The sequence below is a fragment of the Dermacentor variabilis genome, chromosome 3 (assembly GCF_050947875.1).
Source record: "Dermacentor variabilis isolate Ectoservices chromosome 3, ASM5094787v1, whole genome shotgun sequence".
Taxonomy (NCBI): Eukaryota; Metazoa; Arthropoda; class Arachnida; order Ixodida; family Ixodidae; genus Dermacentor; species Dermacentor variabilis.
In genome coordinates this window covers 221847933-221855105 of record NC_134570.1, presented here as the reverse complement: position 1 = coordinate 221855105, position 7173 = coordinate 221847933, and the positions used below count along the sequence as shown (strand labels likewise).

Below are 7173 nucleotides of genomic sequence, written 5' to 3'. Positions count from 1 at the left end.
CGCGCGCCGCACTTTGGATGACGTTGAAAAACAGTCCGCAAATTCATTCACGAGACTCAGTAGACGATGTTTCTGGGTGTGTCAGAGCGACTGGCAGAGTCTGGCAAGACGACTGAACATTTTCTTCGCACCTGAAGAAGCCCTCTCGCTATACAAATGTGGCGCTCAAGAAGCAAGGACATGTTCGCCTCAGCAATTCCTTCGGCGTCGTCCTCCATGTCGCATCGGACAAGGGTAAGGAGGCTGCTCTTGGGTGGCAACGTGACGTGATCGTCAGCTTCGCGGAGCCCGACGTCAGAATCGTTGTCATTACTGTTCCCTATGGCTTGCGTAGTAGCGAAGCTGACTCTACACTCTTGCAGGTCGATGATCGCACCCTTCGCCTGAAGAAAATCCATGCCGAGTATAAGGTCCTTTGAACACTCAGGAAGAATGGCGAAGTCGCCGATGTACGTGAAGCCCCGAATGTTGACTCGTGCCGTGCACCGGCCAATTGGAGTTATGAGGTGCCCTCCTGCAGTACGAATTTGAGTTCCGGTCCATTGCGTCGACCCTATGTTCAGTGTGCGCGCGAGATTCTGGCTCATAACAGACGTGTCCGCACTCGTGTCAATTAGCGCCGTGACTTCGTGGTCATCTATGGTAACTGATACGTCGCAAGATACTCACACCGAACTGCACTGCTTTCTCTGCGTCTCGATTAGGTCATATCGCGGTCGTCGTAGTTGAGGGTCTTCAGCGTTCGCAACGTCAGCGACCTCGCCTCCGCAGGTCGCTGGACTCAGTTTTCCCGGGAAGCAGGGCTGCGTGAACGACGCCTCGTTGCTCTCGGCGTGAAGAGGGGGCTGGAAGACCTGTTTCGGGTGGGTGACGGTGACCGGGGTTCACGGAATCGTGCGGCAAACGGGGTCCTGGCGTCCGCGAGTTATGCTTCAATCTCCAGGGAGCGTTCACCATTGCGCGGGCACGGCTCATTCAGTGAAAATCCACGGAGCCCAGCTCGGTGATAAGGACACGCCCTGCAGAGGTGATCGGCTTCACCGCAGTGAAAACACAAGGGCCTCCAGTCTGCGGTGTGCCAGACGTCGCTCTTGCGGAGTGGTCGTGTTTCGGCCATGAAGGGCGTGCGGCGAGGCCTGAAGTCACCAGTTGCTTGTTCAACGGCGCGCACACCATGAAAGTCCGCGACGTCACTCACATCGCAAAAAATCGGGGACAACGAATTTCGCGCTGCTTCCGCATACGACATGCGAGGTTGTGGCTGCCGTACCTCCTGCTGGGGTGTCTCGCTTCGCTCGGGGACTTGGATTGCCTGCCTGATTTTTCCCGGACGACCTCAGCCAGGGCGAGTCACTGTACCGATGCTGGAGACACCTGAAGCTTTTGGAGCTCTTCTCGAACAACAAGCCTAATGAGCTCCCTCAAGGCGCCGGTATTGTCCAAGGCCATAGTGAGAGGATCACGCGTTAGGGTCGACACGTCGCGGTTGTACTGCCGTTTTCGCTGCTGCAGTGCCTTTTCCATTGATGTGGCTTCCGCGATAAACTCTGCGACGGTCTTTCGTGGGTTGCGTATTAAGCCACCGAATAACTCTTCCTTGACAGAGCGCATCAAATTCCTGAGCTTCTTTTCTTCCGGCAAGGATGGATCGGCGTGTCGGAAACGTCGGCACGTATCCTCGACAAACATTGCGACACTTTCGTTCGGCCGTTGTATTCTCGCCTGAATCGCAGATTCAGCTCGCTCTTTGCGATCGAGGCTGGCGTATGTGCTGATTAGCTGCCGTGGGAATTCGTCCCATGCGGATAAGGCCGCCTCACGGTTCTCAAACCATGTCCGCGCATAGTCCTCGAGGGCAAAGTAGGCGTTGCGTAGCTTGCGCTCTGGAGTCCAGCCGTTGTATTCTGCAACACGCTCAAAGTGATCGAGCCAGTCCTCTACATCCTCGAAGGTGTCCCCATGGAAGGACGTGGGGATTCGCGGCTGGTTGAGGACGATCTCGGTCGGCGCCGTCGAGGAAGATGATGGAACCGACGTACTCATCCTTCCGACTCGGTTGGGTAGCGGCTCCTGCTCATGTGGAAGTCCTTGAAGTCGGCGGCTTGTCTGTACGTGCACAGGAGTCAGCTCGACCGGACTTTCTACTGGGATTGTAGACGGTGTTCGATCTGGAAGTGGCAGCTTGTACCCCGCACCTTTACCAGAAAAATGTAACGTAGATTGGAGACGGAGTGTTACAAAATAGATGTTTCTCTTTAATGGCGGGCCAGAAGAAGAGCGTAAAGCTTACGCACTTCATCGTCTTTCATGGCGCCGGTCTTTGCGCGCGCCGTTCTGCGGTGTGGGAGCCCCACACCTTTGTGTCAATATGTTGTGTCCCTCGACAAATAAGTATTACTTAAGGTATCAAAATCCTGCCTGATTTTATGGAAAATGTAAACTTCCAAACTCAAGTTACAGGAATGAAAAAGATTGCGAACACAACAAGCCTCAAAAACATTTGCTTTGACTGCTGGACTTGCACATAACGTTCTTAGGGCTCTTTTTTGAAGGAAAAACAGTTTAAAGGAATCAGTTTTATTGCACGTACCCCCTACTAGGTTACAATATACAACATGGGAATGAACGAGAGCAAAATATAATTGTTTCTTTTCTTGTTGTGGAAGAAGATGCCTGATACGACAGGTTACACAAATACATCTGGTCATTATCATTCCAATATAATTCACATGATCTGTCCGCCCTAGGTCGCTGCGGAAGCATACACCCAGAAACCGGCAACTCTGAACTTGTTCAATAGGCGCGTTATTGAATTCTAATTTGATAACATAATAGTTTGTCCACCAAGCTTCCGGTTGTTCTTATGGGTGATGTCAACATAAACCTAATTTCCGATGACAATGAAACACGGGAACTGAATTGTACTGTACATACATACGCCTGTTCGAACACTAAGTTTACCCACACAGGTAACCCCGACCACTTCTTGTTTACTTGATATTTGCGTCACAAATGTATTGTTTTCGGAAACTGTGTCTGGTGTGCTGATCAACGACATTATTGACCATTTGCCTGCTTTCTGTTTTGTTCCTATTAGATTATATAAGCCTAAATTGTCCGGGGTAACTTATAAGTCTAAAGACATTAATGAAGAGTCCTTTGATAAATTCAAATCCCGGATTGACGATGCTTCTTGGACTACCATATATGAGGTAAGCGATGTACACGAAGCGTACAAAGCTTTCCTTCAAAAATATATTGGCTGCGGTGATAAAGCCTTCCCATCGAGATAAAAAAAGTAAAAGCAAAACAGAAAAAATGGATCAATAAGACATTGTACGAGGAAATTAAAAGGAGAAATGTAATGTACCATAGGCTTGTTAAAACTAGAAATTCTGACCTTTCTTCAGAGTACAAGAAGTATAGGAACAAACTAAATAAATAACTAAAAACTGCGAAATCAAATGACTGTGTTGAGCGCATTACGCTGATAAACAGCGAAGCCAAGAAAGTATGGTGGCAGGTAAATAATTTATTGAAGAAAACTCAATAGGACCTATCAGAGAAATTACATCTGATGGAATATTTACTGGTTCTGATTTAACCACATCAACGAATGTTTTGTTATTGTTGCGAAAATTTGGTTTAAAAACAAGCGTTTGTGTGGAACTGTATCGAATGCTTTTTCGAAGTCTAAAATGAGGGCATTAACTGGTGTGTTAGTATCTGAGCTAGAGCTAATTTCATTCACGAATACTGCAAGCTTTGTTTTACAAGATAGTTCCTTCTGGAAGCCGTGTAGATAAGGATTGAAGAATTTGTTAGGTACCAGAAATTTTACGATGTGTGAGTAGATGATATGCTCCATAGCTTTTGAACAAACACAAGTTAAGGAAATGGGATGGAAGTTGGGATTGGAAGTTGAGGTACCTTTTTCTTTTTCGAACTGGGATAATTCTGCTCATCTTCCAGTCCTGCGGCGCTACTCAAAATAGAAGAGATTTCTGAAAATGTGCGCTAAGATGGTGTTTGAGACATGTTTTGTGTTTTTGAGTATCTTTGAATTGATTTCATCAATGCCGGATGAAGAAGTTAGCGGCAATGATGCAATATATTTCAAAATTCAGTTAGGTTCAAACGTTGGCATGATGTCGTGCTTGAAGAATGGGTTGTCAGGTGATTCGTTTTTAGGTTCACTTGAGAATACGGAACAGGAAGATTTGTTCACAGTTTGGGCGACATGAAAATTCTGGAACAGGGTGGTGATGTTCATCAGTTAACGACAACAATTTAGGATGACTAGGATTGGAGGTCTTCCAGAATCACTTTGGGTTCTTTAAACGTGAAGAAAGGGGGTTAACCGAGGGGCTCGATTTTTATCAGTCATATCATAACAAGCCAACAAACACTGACACCAAGGACAACATAGGGGAAATTACTTGTGCTTTATAAATGAAATAAAGAAACCATAAGTTAAAGGTAATAAAAGTGGATGAAAAAACAACATGCCGCAAGTAGGAACTGAACCCACAACCTTCGCATTTCACGTGCGATGCTCTACCAATTGAGCTACCGCGGCGCCGTTTTCCCATCCACTTTCTTGGGTATTTATGTGTCCTAGTAGAACCCTGGGAGTGTTAGCCAGCGCCACCACTCACAGACCTTGGCGGTGGACGTCGAACATCCTTTTTGCCGCAGGCGTCACGAGAACGTGATCTTTTTGGGTGAAGGCAACTGGTCAATAAACCCACATATGCTACCTGAAGGCATTAATGTTGCCGGAGTCGAGAACCTCGTTATGTAATAAACGAGAAGAAAGGGGGTTAACCGAGGGGCTTGATTTTACTAGTCCTATAATAAGAAGCCAACAAACACTGTCACTAAGGACAACATAGGGGAATTTACTTGTGCTTTATAAATGAAATAAAGAAACGATAATTTAAAGGTAATTAAAGTGGATGAAAGAACAACTTGCCGCAGGTGGGAACCGAACCCCCAACCTTCACATTTCCCACTCCCAGGGTTCTGCTAGGACACATAAATACCCAAGAAAGTGGATGGGAAAACGGCGCCGCGGTAGCTCAATTGGTAGAGCATCGCACGCGAAATGCGAAGGTCGTGGGTTCGGTTGCCACCTGCGGCAAGTTGTTTTTTCATCCACTCTAATTACCTTTAACTTATAGTTCCATTATTTCATTTATAAAGCACAAGTAATTTCCCCTATGTTGCCCTTGGTGTCAGTGTTTGTTGGCTTCTTATGATTTGGGTTCTTTAGTAACATATCTGGCATTGTGGTTGAAAAGGAAAAGCGTTTAGACTTTTGATACAGCGCTGATAACGTTTTATCTGCAGCACGACATTTGGCCCATGCACATGAGTTGTTTGACTGTTTCGCCAACCAGAATAATCTTTTCTTCTTGTTACTGAGGCATTTGAGTGACGCGTTGAACCGTGGTATGACGATTTTCGTATTACGGTAGTCGTGAGAATGTGTTTCGCAACTAACTCTTGCATTTTTGCCGACCGGACTAACCTTTCTTTTTTGTTAGCGAGACGTTTCAGTGACGAGCTGAACCAGGGGGACGACGCTTTTTTTATAACGGTAGCGGTAGCAATGTGCTTCGCAACTAACTCTGGCGTTTTGTTTCTAAAGAGGGACCAATTACACTCAACAGAGCACCGCGAAAAGTCTGTGAGGAACCAATCGCGTAATGTTGTTAGTTCTTCATTGATAGCCTCGTAATTTCCTTTATAGTACAGCGTGGTCGTTTTCTTATTTTTTTCTCATGTGATAACTAGAGATGAACTGTGGCATGGATTACCGCGTGATCACTTAGTCCACTTAAAATTGCAAGTGGTGATATGCTATCGCTATGCAAAGTTAGAATTAGGCCCAATATATCTGAGGAATTATTTAATTCTGGAGTTGGTGCTGAAATAAGTTGTTACAAGCCAAAAGTTAAACACGTGTCGACGAAATTACTTTCTAAGTTACATTTTGATGTTGTTAGGGCGAGGTCAGCCCAAGTTATCGCTGGAAAATTGAAGTCGCCGAGTATTAGCATGTGAGCACTGGGATTAGACATGGGAAGTAAATTTAGGGTGCTGTGGAATTCTGTTACGAATGAAGGATGAGCGTCAGGGGGGTGGTAACATACACCAATAATCAGGGGAGGAAAAAAAGTTATTGCATTTTATAAATAGTAACTCTAGGGTGGAAGGGACGTTGAGAGGACTGTACTGAAGTCGTTGGTGAGCTTGTAACAAAACACCACCGCCTCGTATGATCTTGCGCTCAAGTCGGAAGGTATCGAGAAGTGGTAAGCAAGTCAGGAGTTCCGTAGAGGAAATTGAAGACTACAGCCATCGTTCTGTTAGTACTATTAGTTGTGATTCCGTGGTACCAATGAAAGAACGAAGATCGTCGCGCTTAGGCAGAGGGGCTCCAAATGTTAGATTAAATTAGTAATAAAGGCCTACTGATTGAGTTTCCTGCAGAAGATTTGTGAACTTGTGGCTATTGGGGTCGAGGGACTACTTTTTGCTTACGACGATGAAAGATGTAGGTGGTTTTGTCAATCAAAAATTTGTCATGACGGAGATTGTAAACTTTGCGCTGGGACTTGCCGAACTCGATGAGGCATTCTTGCGCAAGGCGGAGTATTAGCGCTAATTCTTCAGATTGTGCCCATGTTTCCTTCACGTAGTCATCGAAGCCAAAAAAGCCAAAAAATAGAAGATTTGACTCGCAAGCGCGGTCTTCGGAATTGTCAATCCTGTCGGCTAAAGTTTCAATAGCACTGGAGTTTAACATGGCGAGCGTCTGAACGTCAACAACCTGGTTTTTAAGCGAGGCCAGAGCGGAACAGTCGCTCTCTCTATTTGTTAACCTTGAGATGACGTACGTCGTCGAAGGTCTTTTTGTTTTGGGGCAGCTTAGAGCGAATCGATTTCTTTTCTTGTAGTATGCTTTCCTGGGAACAACGTATCGCTTATAGCATAGGCATGATATTGCAAGATGTTTGTGACGAAGCAGAGCGTGGTGTAGGCCCGGGGTTTTCTTCCATATCACCAGAGAACAATACTAGTTTTAATGTGACAGAGTAACAACAATATGCAATATCAACAAGACAGCTTGGGCTCGGCAGCACTAGCAAGGCAGCATAAGGGGAA

At 45.8% G+C, this 7173-nt stretch overlaps 1 non-coding gene across 1 annotated transcript; it reads right to left on the bottom strand.

Annotated features, from left to right (window-relative positions):
• Positions 1-4506: 4506 nt before the first annotated feature.
• TRNAS-UGA (transfer RNA serine (anticodon UGA)) lies at positions 4507-4579 on the bottom strand. The gene has a single exon. It is a non-coding gene; the product is annotated as a tRNA-Ser (tRNA).
• Positions 4580-7173: the final 2594 nt, after the last annotated feature.